Raw genomic sequence first — 15,710 nt, 5'->3', positions numbered from 1 at the left:
AACATATGACAGCTCTCACTTTTGGATTATAATTTTCGTGTTACAAAAAATAAGTGTCTGCAAGTTGTTCGCCATTATTTGCAATACATCTTTAGAAACTGTTCCTTACGTTATATAACAGCAATTTCAGCTCTAATTCTTGCTTCATCTGTTCAGTGGACTGTATGCATTGTGAGTAGACCAACAAGAAAACGTCAGCTTATGACAGATCAGCGGATTTTGCAGGCCAGATCTCCAAACTGGGAAATAAAGCGGTCCCCAAGCATGTCGCGAAGAACTGGTGTACTCCGTCTCGCAGGATGCGCGCCATTTTGCTGAAATCATACGTTCTTAAAATCATTGACTTCAGGTTGAGACTAGAGAAAGTTTGGGATAATTTCGATACAGCACTCAGAATTAACAATCACCGCATGTCCTGTAGTGTCCTGAAGAAATAGGGACCTATGATAGCTTCTGCGCCGTTGGTGCACAAAACAATAACATTTCCTGACTGCGGTGATCTGTCATGGAGATTCCTTGGATTCTTATTATACTAATAACGGAAGTTGTACTTGTTTACATACCCAGAAACAAGGAAATTAACATCATAGACATGAAATCCACGTCCAGTAGAGCAGATCTTGCTTAATTAAATCATGCATTTGTCGACAAAAATGTAAGCGATTTAATTTTCTGTTAGTATTTAACTCTTGCACAACTTGAATTTCATATGGGGGAAACAATAGATAAAAAGATGAGTATACGACGTACCTACCATTCGATAAGTTCACAGGAAGTGCGTGTCTTCATGCTATACTAGTTGGCTATTGCTGTAATTGAGTTCTAAAATATTATGAGGAGTGCATCAAATTTTCAGTGACTCAGTTGTGCTTACATTGAGTTCCAAACCTCATTCCCTCCACTTTATCACCCATGAAAAAAATAGTTTTTTTTTTCAGTTGTAAGGGTGGTCTTCTGCCTCGGTTATGTCCGAATTGTCATCGAAATTATTGTTGCACATGCACTGCTCTCATAATTAACAAAATAGAATGCAATATGTTAAATATAACCAATGTAAGCCATACATTAACATTGTTATTTCCGGACTACCTCAAGGTTCACATCTTGGCCCTATGGTATTAGTCTTGATTATTATTAACGACTTATCTTTACTTTATGCTAATGATTTAAAGATTTTTAAATTAACAGAAAATATTTTTCATTTTTAGTCCCGTCGCATCTAATTTCCTGCAGCCAGTCGCGTTGCAGGTCGGTTACATTTAAACGTGTGCGTCTTGTGATTCGCTGGTGAAGACGTTATTAATTTCTTAAGGTCGATAATTACTTAATATAATCGCCCGCCATTTTGGCTCTTTCGTTGGCGTTCGCAGAAAGCACACGAAGATATTTGCCGCTCAATTATTTACTGAATTACAGTGCGTATGATTTATTATCATAGAAGCTATGACATGATAATGTTTAACAGTGTGGCAAATAGATTCCTCGTATGGTAGCTCGGCAACGAAAGAACAAAAGTGGCGAACGATACTACCTACCTAGAATTTATAGAGTCTTCACTTCCTAAGACGTAAGCAAAGAGGAGGAGTCATGCTGGGAATAACAGCGTCGCGACTATAGATTTTCTGCGAATTCATATTAATAATGTAACAATGTTTATCAATACATTTTAAATAATAGATTAAATTTTAATTTTAAAAAATGTTATATGATTTACACAAGGCGTAGTTGTTAGTTAACGGCTAATAATACTATAAGCAATGAACCATTAGAACGAATATATTGTGTAAAAGATCTAGCTGTATCCATTAATCGTAAAATTACTTTTCAGAATCACTTATATATACAGGGTGTTTCAAAAATACGCGGCATAATTTCAGGTATGTATTTCCCACATGTAGACAATCAAAATAGTTCATTACAACATGTGTCCGGAAATGCTTCATTTCCGAGTTATGGCCTTCACAACATTGAAATTCACCGGAACGTTTTTCTTTCCGCACGTCGTTGTCATTACAGAAGATGTTCAAAATGTCCACCTACTGCTTGAATACAGACCTCACATCGATGTCTCATTGACCTGCGAACACGATCCCAAACTCCACGAGTATTGCGTACGGTATGTCCTCAGAATATGCCACAATTCGATTCCGAAGGGATTCCAAATCAGTAACCAGAGACGAATAAACCAATGATTTTAAATGGCCCCACAAGTATAAATCGAGAGGGTTCAGATCAGGTGAGCGTGGAGGCCGAGCAATTGGGCCACCTCTACCTATCCATCGATCTGGAAACCTTCGATCCAAGTACCGGCGAGCCGTATGACTGAAGTGTGCAGGAGCGCCATCATGCAAGAAGTGAAGGTGTTGACGATTGATCAGTGGGGTGTCTTCTAAAACATGAGGTGTGGTGTTTTCCAGGAAGTTTGTGTACGCCTGCCCCGTAAGTCTGTTTACAAGTACATGGGGTGGGTCCAACTAAGCGATCACCAATGATACCGGTCCACATGTTGAGGGAGAACCGCACGTGGTGATGAGATGGAACAGTTGCACGAGGGTTTTCATACGCCCATACATGCTGATTGTGGAAATTTGTTATGCCATCTCGTGTGAACTGTGCTTCATCTGTAAATAATACTAAGGCAGGAAAGTTCGGATTTACACCACACTGCTGCAAAAACCACTGACAGAACCTAACTCGTGCAGGGTAATCCGCTGGTGACAGGGCCTGTACACGTTGCAAATGATAAGGATATAATTGATACTCTTTCAACAGTCTCCAGACAGTCGTATGAGGAACATTGACTTGCAACGCTAACCTTCGTGTGCTGATAGAAGGAGTCATGTTCACAGCCTCCAGAATCTCCTCCTGTACTTCTGGAGTTGTAGATCTTGGTCGTCCCCTTCCCAAACCAGGAGAGTTAAATTTTCCATACTCGCACAGACGGTAATGGAGACGTACAAATGTCTTCCGATCTGGACATTGTCGCTGTGGGTACCTCTCCTGATACAAACGACGAGCCAGCGCAGTATTGCCGTCCGCCTTACCGTACATGAAGTGTATCTCTGCCAGCTCTTGATTTGAATACATGTCGCACAGTCTAACGCCTACACAACACTGAATGTAACCTTCGCCTCGGAATGAACTGTCAGAGTGCCCTCTTAATGTCTCCTTTGACGGCAACGACCTGCGGAAAGAAAAACGTTTCGGTGAATTTCAATGTTGTGAAGGCCATAACTTGGAAATAAGGCATTTCCGGACACATGTTATAATGAACTATTTTGATTGTCTACATGTGGGAAACACATACCTGAAAATATGCCCCGTATTTTTTAAACACCCTGTATAACAAATAATGCTTGGAAAAATCTAGGATTTATTATTAGGAACTCAAAAAAGTACAATTTCGACTTTCACACTATTTTTAATTATCATGTACGCGCTAAATTGAAATATGTATCAGTAAGTTGGTCTCTCACTTGCAAGTAGCAGGGTGGAAGTGTGGCTAATAACCTTTCAGATTGAAAGAGACGATAGGGTACACGTTAATGGATAGAAAACCTATATTACGTTTGTGATTAAATGCACTGTTAATTAGAAATTAATTTGGAATTTCAGCAGTCTGGCAACGTCGACTGTAACAACTTCTCTATGTTCTCGTAATACAGATGCAAGAGGATAACGAGGTCAGATTTGTCTCCCTAGGTTAACTAATCCTACCTCCCTTTCTGTGTACAACGTTGCAATCTGCTCGCATTGTTCAGTGGTATAAAAGTAGAGGTCTTTAAAATAAATTTACGCGAAAATCGTCCACGATATTGAAATACTTCAAAAGGATAAATGATTTTTTATTACATTTTCTATCGATGTGGACAAAATCACGATCCTACTCCCAATAGTTAGCGAACAAGAGAGTGTTAAACATTTGGAATTTTTTTTTCTTCTGAGAAAACTATGACTTGGCACCAATATGGTAATACACTCTTTTGTTGCACACAACATGAAGTATTCACTTAGGAAATCTGCAGGATTATTTCACTTCCACGCTGTATAACTACTATTCTGTGTTCCATGACAAAATGTCGTACAACAGTCTATTTACTGAATTTGATATATCTTGCCAATCGCACTTAACTACTTGCTAAGCTATTTTTATTGTATAAAGTATTCAACAGTCGATTTGATAATAGTAGAATATTGTCGCAAATCCTGCTTTACGTTCAAACCGAAATCAAATTTAAGAAATCGTCAATTGTTACCTTTTTTACCTTGTACGGAGGAGGACTCAAAGGCTTGCACTGGAATCGGAGGCTTATTGTGCTTACCACTCCTATTCTGTGAATGATTGGATAGCAGAACGGCCGCGCTCTTGTACAAGTGCAACACGCCGCACCGTGAACTTAATCTGTATGGAAATGGATGAGGATGATGATAATGATGATGATGATGATGATTATATGTCAATTAATGATGGCGAAGTGAGTGTAAGGTCCAACATCGGAAGTTACCCAGCAATTCTGTTTCAATTGGTCGAGGTAAACCCCTGGATAAACCTCATCCAGGTAACTTGCGTCAACAGGAATTGAACTCGGTCTTGCTCGTTTCACGGCCAGAAGCGCTAACCGATACTCCATAGAGGTGGACTTAATTGTTACCTTACAAAAAACTGAACACCTCACGACGTAAAAATTCAGATGTGTTAAAAATGTCTTCTAAATTCAATCAATTATGTAAAACATAAGATATTCATACCTGTGTTTTGTATTGATATATTATTTCTTTTTAATTCCTACTTATATCTGTGACTTATATATATATCTGTGACATATATATATATATATATATTATATACATATTATATATTACTTATTTTCCATTTCTATTCATATCCGTGATTTATATTTATTTTATATCTGTATTTATCTTATTTATTTTCATTTGTATATTTTATGTATTATTTTTACCTGTGTATTCTATCTATAGCCTATATGTAATTACCTACGTTTTGGTTTTTTTCTTTTTAATTTTTTTATATCGGTATCTTGTGTTTACATCAGTATTTATATTATTATTAATTTTGTCGATTTTTTCATTTGTATGGCTTAAATAACTATGATTTCGTACTATTTACTGTAATTGGGACTTTTCCTTCTTAGAGACAAGTAAATAAATAAATAAATAAGTAAATAAGTAAATAAATAAATAATTAAATAAGTAAATAAATAAGTAAATAATTAACTATAAATAAATAGAAAAATAAATAGATAAATAAATAGATAAATAAATAAATAGATAAATAAATAAATAAATAAATAAATAAATAAATAAATAAATAAATGCCTTATAATTCATGTAATAATCAACAAAACTCACGATTTTCAATACTCTACTCTGCCATGTTACTAAACTGAAAATATATACGAATGCAACATTAGCGATAATGTCAGTTACATTATTGTGGTTAACCTGTGATACCAAATTAAAAATATCTAATCTCTTATGTCCCAACGTGTAGGCCTAGACTTCGCACATGTGTATTGAGGAAATTGTGGTAACTGAGCTATGGTGGGTATTATAACTACCTGTAGCAACTGCACTGTTTGTTATGTAGCGTCGGTTGAATTGTTAGTAGCGAGGTGGTTTATTGGTAGGATAAGTGCAAGTATACGCCTTGGGGTTACTTGTCACTTGGCTTAGTTGAGGAAACAATGGAAAATTCCCTACCAGGTAATCAACTCAAGCGAAACGAAACCCTTCCCCGAAAGCATCAACATGAAACTCAGAAGATAATCCACAAAATAAAGTTCTTGTTTTCTTTGACGAAAAGTCGATAGCTGACTGAAAATCTGAGCCACGAGTGGAACACACGATGTTCATGTAACGAGAAAGTCAGCCTCAAGTATGTGTGCAGAGTGATTCACGAGGAAATGTAATAAATTTAGGTTATGGTTCTTGAAACAATTTTGAGCAAAAAAATTCGTATATTGATGGTCCGATTTCGAACGGTTAAGGAGTCATGACGATTTATTTGGTAAAAATAAAGGCTTCACCATGAACCCATGCTATTTTACGATTTATTTTATTTCGATTTTGTTGAAACATCACTAATAAGTAGACATCGAATTTTTAGGCTGAAATAGATTATTTTGCAATTCATTTTATGTAAGTTTTCAAAAAAGTATATATATATATATATATATATATATATATATATATATATATTGAAAGTTTATTGTTTTAACCATTCACTTTACTGTTGTGTATGTTTAGGTGTTAACCTTTACATTATAAGTTACCAGACGTATAAACGTTTTCGTTGAACAGTGTCAACATCTTCAGATACGAACAATCAATTTTGCAATATCATTACTCTCTACATTCTCTACACATACAATACATGTTTAATGGCATACGGGGATAAAATCTGTTAAAATTAATATAATTATAATACACATTAATGTTTAATATTTAAATATAGGTGCCCCTAATGTCAACATTTATAAGTGTACGTATGATGTACAATAGAAATGCGTTTGCAAGTCTTCACATGTGGGCTGGGTTATTAATGAGATAATATGTGAGGCTAAAAATAAGGTTAAAATATAAAAATTGAGCCGACTATACATCATATTATGATATATACATCAATAAATATGTAATAAAACATTGTAATTGCAAATCTTCACATGTATATTTCCTATTAAAGTAAGTGAAAAGTAGAACATTAAGAGATGACAAAAAGCACACATTATTTATCATAAAGAAGAGTATTAATACAGCTAATCATTCAGTCCGTTGGCCTATTTTAAAATGCAGTATAAATATTTTCACAATCATAATTTTTTTCATATTGTGAGAATATTCTACAATAATGTTAACAGTGTAATATCGATTATGTTCATACTGAACTCAATGGAATTCGCTACTGATCTGTTAGCAGAATCTTTTTTTCGTCTATTAAGACCCAAATTTTGTTATCTTCTACTATTTCCCTTATGTAATGTATCACTTTTTTATAGCAAACTTGCAAATAATAGTTCCATGAGATAGAATCACTTGGCAAGTTCCTGTTTTTGTATTTTATAGGAATTCTTTATGCAAGAATTTTCAACTTTTCGGAATGTGAGATCAAAACGAACAAACGCATTACATAAATTTTCAAAGAAGTTCAGTTTGATAACTTGGAAATTATGCAGTTGGGTATGTTCTTTCGTGTTCGTTCATTTGTAAAAGTTTAAGATGGTAATTTTGTCCTTTAGAGTTACAATGTTGTATGAACTAGAGTCGTGCACAACCGGTTATGAAAAATAGAAATTATATTATCATGTAGACCTATAATTTAATTGATAATTCTTCCTCTTTCAATATAATCAATCAATCAGTCAATCATCCATCATCGACTCATTGATTCATTCATACATCGATTTATTGATTCATTCATGTATGGATTCATTGATTCATTCATTGATTCACTGATTTATAGATTAATTCATTGATACAATAGGTAATTCATTCATAGATTCATTGATTGATTAATTCATGCAGTCCAGTCGTTACAGTGGGGCACCTTCAAGTGCAACAACATGCTTCGTGAAAGTACAAGCATTTGAGCTTCAGAGTACTTTTCTTTTTGTTAATAATATGCTATCTTCTTAAAAATTATTTATTAATGAAATAATAATGCAGGTCTTTAGAGTAATAAAAGCCAATATACATTAACAGCTACTGTTTTAAGGGAATGCATTTTGAGTTCAAAATGTAAATATTACACTAGAATATTTGCTCTTTCTCTTTAGTAAGTAACTGTAATTTATATTATTCTTGCATTTCTTTACATACCAGATTTCGTATTCTACATTACACTTCTTTTCTTTGTTGTTACCAGTGTCCATTTGTTCATTTTTGTATTAGTTATGAAGACAAGTGTCCTATCAATAACTGCAGACCTATATCAAGTAAACACATTTTTTTTTTAAATAAGACAAAGTAAATTTCCTTCAGCTGTTACTCCGTTTGTGTACTCAGAAAATATCGCTTTCATGCATGATGAAGTGCACGTGGTGTTCTGTCTACCTGAAATTAACCTGTTGAAAATCTAATATTCGGTTGGTTGCCCGGCCTTGATGGATGTTCTTTAATCGATCGAATCTAAACCGGTTGTAAGCGCTATTTTGCAGCTCTCTGGTATGAACCGACTCTAAGTACCAATGATTTTTTTAATTACCGGTAAATCAATTGCATTGAATTGGAAAAATACTGCCTACCAAATTCCTGTGGAAGTATTTGTAATTTGTAAATTAGAGACTTCTTTACTTTCGGCATATTTATTAATTCTTATCATTATTATTCTGCCGTCCAACCACCACGTCACTTTTGAAACATCTACCTACTGTATTATAGTTATGCACAGCGAGTGTACGTACATTCTTCTCCCATTCACGACAGCATTGCTGCAGGAATATAGTAAGCGTTACGTGACTTGAGTCGGCTTGATTCAGGGATTAGTGTCTAAAAAGTCCGCAATTTAGCCGTAACAATGCTCGACAATATACTATTCAAATTATGATAGCAGGAGCTATGCAGGCACACTGGATCTGAAGGTCAAGGACAGGTCAATGTTAATATTAGTGACGCTATTCATACGCGAGCACATTAACTTTTGATGCAGGGGGGGCAATACATTGGAAAATATACTGTAAGCATTAAATTTGATCCTACCATTAAGTACATAGCCTATGTAGTTGTCAACATAAATTATAAATTTTCTTGTCATCAGACTCTGAACGTGATTTAGAAGTGTCAAAACCTATTACATTTTATAGATTAGAATATCCAAAGTTTCGCAACTATTCTAAATAGACCCTTACTCACAGGAATTTTTTTTACAGAAAACGGCATCGAAAACAACATTGTAAAGTCATGAGTTTTCTTTATGAAACTTTCTCTATACTTATTAGAGTAAATAATTTCTGTATGTGGTTCTGCTGTTATTTTAATTTCAGAATACTGTGCTGTGTACGTGCAATTAGTACTGTTTAATATTTCTCCCACTTTTGTGATTGTGTGAACAGCTGTACAGTTGTAGTAACTAAGTTTAACATACCAACGTTCGAACACCTTAAGGAATTCAGACCAAATAGTGGCGGAAACTCTGAAAACACCATAATTATATCACTACCTCTTTACTGATACGATTATGAATCTTATGATTTCCTTTCTTCTGTACACAATTCAGCATTTGAATACAATACGTTAACACATATGCAAGAGCAAACCTGTATTTTGATTCGGAAGAAATATTTTTAAGAACTTTTCTCAGCACCAATATAATGTATCACAACTATGTCATCGGTGCGGTGTTCGCAATAGTCGTAAACCACGAAAGATATTTACTTGTTAAGAATTAAATTTTGAGTCGATGGTATGTGAGGATACTAATCTTAATCCAGTTCAATATGCTAACTTCATTTGTATCCCTACAGCTGTCAGTATGGAAAGTGTGATGGTTACCGGGGTATATATAGACACTGCATGAGTTTGCAATTTTCGTAGTGAATGACATAAGATCGATCACAAGTGATGGATTGGAAAGCTGGAGGGGATGTATTCGTACGTATTTCGATACCGGTACTAAACTTTCGTTTACCCAGAATATTCAACGTGTCAGGAAGACGTAGCTTTGGAAACTTCCAAGTTTTCAATTGCAACTTTTGAAGATTACAACGACCTTTCTGAAGGCTGTTACAGCCAAGACTGCTGTGTAAATTTTGTGGAAAAAATTCCTCGACTAGGATATTAAACAGACTCTATCTACATTCGTTTTCAGGAGCCTAATGATGTATTAGTCCAGAAGGACAATGCTTCATTAGTAAATTTAGTGAAAGGTGATTTGAGTAGGAATTATATTTTATTTCTCGGTAGCCTAAGCGGATATTTTGACTCATCGGTAGCTAAGTGTCAGATCGCGGGTATATCATTTCGTGAACCCGGCTCAATATCCGGCATTAATTGGAGAGTTACTTGTGGTGGACAAAAGTGAGAGGTTTTTTCGTTTACCTCATTTATACACATTTTCATTCCATCAAGAGTTTTTCCTTATTTTCGTCTTTCCTATAAATTCTTATAATGTAATTTCATTAAGAACGTGATACAAAATGGCGTATGAATAAAAGAGGTCAATCAAATTCAATTTATCCTTTAATGTATACAACTATGGACCGTACTGTCGTATGGGAACACCAATAGTAAGAACCAGTTCTCCTCTTCAGAGATTATCTTCCAAACTGATTTAGGCTATCTCTGTACATCCAGAGATAAATTTCCACCCGCTGAAACCTTTCTTTCGAGGAGTCAATAGTTTACTCATAATAAACCATACATAAAGCTGATGCTACCATCTAATTCAGTATATCACTGCAAACTTTAGTATTTCTCCTATCAAAACTGGTAAAAACCTTCCATAGTACAAGGACATCTTTTATTTTTAATTCAACTTTTATTGTAGCTGAGTTTTTTAATGTACTTCACTCCCACCTCTTCTGCTAACGAAGTTCCAACTGTCCTCCATACATAACCAAGGCCGCAGTACTGAGTTAGTGATTATAGTACGTTTCAGAATTATTTTCACGTTTTCCAGTGACTTCCAATATTGAATCAAGTTTTCGCACAGGTACTGTCGTCCGTTTGTCTACATCGCATCCCGATTTCCCCACCTGCTTCTGCTCGCTCCACTGTAAAGACTAGTGGCTGGGCTTTCTTAGCTCTTTTCTGAAAACATTAATTTCTGTTAGGGATTAATTGGACGTCTACGTAATATTATGCAGCTGTTTAAAATAACTTAAATAAAAGGGCCTCGTTAAGTAATTAACTATCACTTAATCCCCCCCTTTCTACGATCGTGCGACATAACCACTTGGACGGACAGTAGATAGCATGTCTGAGTAATTTTATCTGTGCGGGTCGGGCAGAAGTGAAGACTGAATTTACAGTACGTAAGGCACTCTTTTATAGAGTAGGTACAGAATTATTTCAACATGAGTTACTAAGTATGAAGGACGAAACTGGTAATTGGAATTAGAAGCAAAATAGTCTATAGTGCGATAATAGGCAGAAAAGAACTGAAGCCTGTATCGAAATGAACGGCCACCATTTTCAAAAATGTATTTAAATATCCATATTATGATTATTTTTCATTTTAACTTCATTCGCTATAACGTATGCTAATGTGCTGTAGACAGTATAATAATATACACTGCATAATGAATACATTCGCATGGATAACTCAGTTCGTGAGTAAAAACACTCATTGTTAATACTGTACTGTATTTTGATTAAACAAAAACCTAATGAAAATTATCACACTCAAAATCGCGATATTTCCTACTTTACGTAAATGGATGAACTATTTTTCTTCCCTCCTGTACCTAGTGAAGAGATTTTTTTGTATATTACGCCAGTATCATCGAACTCCAGTCGTGGAAGGAGGTAGCAAACTGTGTTTCCGGGTCTCAATCATTAATCCAAAGATATAGCCAGGTTAATATTAAAAATGTTAGTAAAAATAAAATGATATCCCTGTACAAAGGCATACTAGAATTCGCCTATACAAGACCTTGGCGAGACCTGTACTTTGTTACGGCAGTGAGGCATGTACATTGAGGAAGAATAACGAAAGCAGAATAACGGCTAATGAAATGAAATTTATGAAATATACAGCAGGATATACGAAATGGGATCACAAAGGCAATGAAGATGTAATGGAAGAATTACAACTAGAACTTATAATTAACCACGCAAAACATTATCAGAACAACTGGATAAATCGTCTGCATCGCATGTATAGAGATAGAATCCCAAAAGTCATGCTGCACTATCGTCCAAACGGGAAGAAATCTCTCGGTCGTCCAAGGAAACGCTGGATTGAAAATTCAACTGTGAGATGGTAACAGTCCATTTGGCCTAATACTTGAAGGGAAGAAGAATAAGAAGGGAACTGATAAAATAAAATTATCACCACTTTACACACTTATCCTTTTCTGCTTTTTCATCAGGAACTTCAATAAATTTTTCAGTAATATAGCCTACTGAATTTTAAAATGATATTATCCTTAGGAGCATTGTGGCTTTCATTGTTTTTCCCCTGTACTCTCATAGAGACATATTCTTAGTTATGAAAGACCTCCAGCCGTCCTCTCAGAAGAACCTCATAACATTGTTTCTTCGGCTCACGTTTAAAACTTGTTTTATAGAAGTAGAAAATTTGTTCAAGAATATAGGATAAAATTCAGCGAGGTAATATTCTTTTATACCGTAATATTATTTTTATAAATGTTAGAGAGGGTTGTCGTCTTTCTCTAGTTTTATTTAATTCATATAATTAACGAAATTACTAAACAATGTATGAATGAATGAATTAATTGTAGACCAATTTCATAATTAAAAAGATAGATTTTTAGGACTTCTTTTTTTTTTTCAAATGACCAGACAGTTACTTCCAGATCAAACAATGAATTACAAAATTATCTTTTCTAAACTTATACAACTGGAGAAAACACTTTAATTTGAAGTTACAAAAAAAAAAAACAATAAGAGCTAATATAGTAATAGAGGATGATATTACTGGTACTAAAGAAGTTAAGTGTTTTAATTAGCCTATTTGGGGCATCACATCTCTTACAAGAAAAATAAAGTTATTCATATAAAAATTAGCAGATTTATGCAATTTTGTGGTATGGACAATTAAAAGATAAGAAAGGAACTATATACAAATTTTATAAAGGAACAGCCATTCCATTCTTCATAATAATAATAATAATAATAATAATAATAATAATAATAATAATAATAATAATAATAATAATTTTATTTTCCCTGGCAGAGTTAAGGCCATCAGGCCTTCTCTTCCACTCAACCAGGATCAAATCACATACAGAAAAAAGACATACCGGTATACAAATATGAACTTAAAATAATGTCGATCTGAAAGCTGAACACAAAGAAAAAAAATGGAAACTTCCGAAATGTTCCTGAGGGTGGTAGCTGGATATATTCTCATAGACAATAAAGAAGGAGTAATACGCCTATAGAAGTACGTACAAAATAGTGTTACTGAAATCATCGAAAATTTTATAAATACGTGGAATGAACTATATGAATAATAAAAAAATAACTGGGCAACAAAAAAATACAAACACATCAAAGCTCAGGGATAGAGGGATATAGAAGTGTAGGGGATTAATTAAAAGACGAGATGGAATGGCCTAAAACAGCAACTTACTTACTTATGGCTTTTAGAGAACCGAAGGTTCATTGCCGCCCTCACATAAGTCCACCATCTGTCCCTATCCTGAGCAAGATCAATTCAGTCTCTACCATCATATCCTACTTCCCTCAATTCCATTTTTATATTATCCTCCATTCTACGTCTCTGCCTTCCCAGGTCTTTTTCCTTCCGGTCCCCAACTAACACTCTATATGCATTTCTATATTCTCCCATACGTGCTTCATGCCCTGCCCATCTAAAACGACTGGATTATGTTAATGTTCCAAATTATGTCAGGTGAAGTATACAATGCGTACAGTTCTGCATTCTGTAACTTTCTGCATTCTCCTGTAACTTCATCCCTATTAGCCTCAGGTATTTAAAAAGAAATAACATATTAAACAATATCACAGATACCACGACTAATGTCATTTCGAGGCGGAACGGGTCAAAACCAACCCATATGTGATTGTTGTTATAGTAATTGATGATGATGATGATGATGATTTATCAATCGATACTAAAATATGGTAACAGGAAAATAGTTTTCAAAATACTAGCTTTCGACATATTAGACATCAGAAAAAATTGTTTCTGACATCGAGGTACAGAGGTTTCTACTGAACTACTGGACAGATTCCTTTCATATTTGGTATACCTAATCCAGTTCAACTGAAATGAAGCAAATGGCGTATCATCATCTATACTAATAATAAATCAATAACCGAAATTCTTCTAGTAATTTTCACTTTTCTAAAAATAATTTGTCAACATATATAGTTAAACATACTGAGACAAAAACATCGCATTTTTTTTAATTTTTGTTCGTTTGACTATCTGTCTGAATGTTTGTTACCTTTTCACGGTATAATGGCTGAACCACTTTCTACGAAAATTTCTAAATAAATTAATTTGTGTCCAACTTAGAATTTAGGCTATATGGAGTTCAAAATAATTTCTTTAAAACGGGGGTTATAATGAGGCATAAATAAAATGAATAAAAATATCTCGCTTATTATTGATTTTTAATAGAATGTCACATAATAAACGTTGCTTTCAATATTATTTCCGATAATTTTGTTGTATGCAAAATTTTGGTACGGCTGATATTTAACTAGATATATCAGATTTAATTTAATAATGCTTTTCATGTCATTGCCGCCTCAGATTAATATACGAGTAATAAAGATAAAACATATGACTCTGCATTTATTGAAGGCGGCCTTGCACAGTAATCGGATTAATATTCATTTAACAACCCTTTTTGTACGGGTGATATTCATATGTGTTTGTAATACATATACTAAATATTATTTTATGCTCGACCATGCCGAAATGTAGTAATTATACACCTGGTAGCAGACCTTTAATGCATGTCATTAAACTACACCTACTCATTAAAGGTCAGGTCTTTCAGCCAATGACGACTCAGGTTACAACTGTTCAGCCAATGACAGGTCAGCTTTCTACCATTATAAAACCGCAAGTATCGATTATTCTCGGATATGCAATCGAAAGAGAATTAGCGAAAAGTCACGGAGGCTGGAAATCCAATACTGTCGCAGAAGGTTATGTTCTGTTACTATAATAATTAGCGTTAATTGTAAATAATATTCAAATAAATACTATTTGTCATCTCGTTTTTCAATGTCTAATTTATTTCAATGTTATCTCTGTAGGTTCTCATGGCCTAGCCAGGTCAATGTGGACATCTGTTCCTCGGAAAAAAATCAATACTTTCGCGTCTGCGTACATCTCACAACATACGGGACATTGCTCCAGGTCAGATACAATAAAATTAATAATATCAAGGTAGAAATATGGTCGAGCATAAAAAGTCGTATGAAACTCGCCTATAATGGTAATTAAGAAGCTCGTATGAAAATTATGAAACTCGCTTGCGCTCGTTTCATAAATATCCATACTCACTTCTTAATTACCTTCATTATAGGCTCGTTGCATAATGTACTAATAAAGTTGGAGTGTGTGAGAGTTTGTATGAGGCAATCTCAGAAAACTATTTAATGGATTTGAATAATTCTTTCATCATTGGCAAGTGTTGTTCCTTTAGATGGACGTAGGTTTTATATAATTACAGAAGCTTATGAGTGAATCGGGTACAAATGCATCATGAGGCAGGACTAAACAGATCCTTACGCACAGAAAACTTTATACTGGGTGTTCATTTCATAGTGTGTCATGACGTCACTGTTGATGAGTCAGCGATTTGAAGCGAGTTTCAGCTTTTGTGTCACAGAAGTTGCCTATTAATCAAGGCGTTCAATCTGAACTTGAGAACGTTTACGGTATAACGTGAACGTCGTAGCAACAGATGGCGGTCTGTAAGGTCTGTGTGCTACCATAACCTCTTTCGAACTGTGTTTTGCGCGTCCAAGTTGTACGCAGGGTATTTGTTATCATCGGTTGCGTACGCAACATTTCACAATACAAA

This window comes from Periplaneta americana, chromosome 12 (genome assembly GCF_040183065.1).
Source record: "Periplaneta americana isolate PAMFEO1 chromosome 12, P.americana_PAMFEO1_priV1, whole genome shotgun sequence".
NCBI lineage: Eukaryota > Metazoa > Arthropoda > Insecta > Blattodea > Blattidae > Periplaneta > Periplaneta americana.
The sequence above is the reverse complement of the archived record's forward strand: the minus strand, read 5'-3'. Positions refer to the sequence as shown.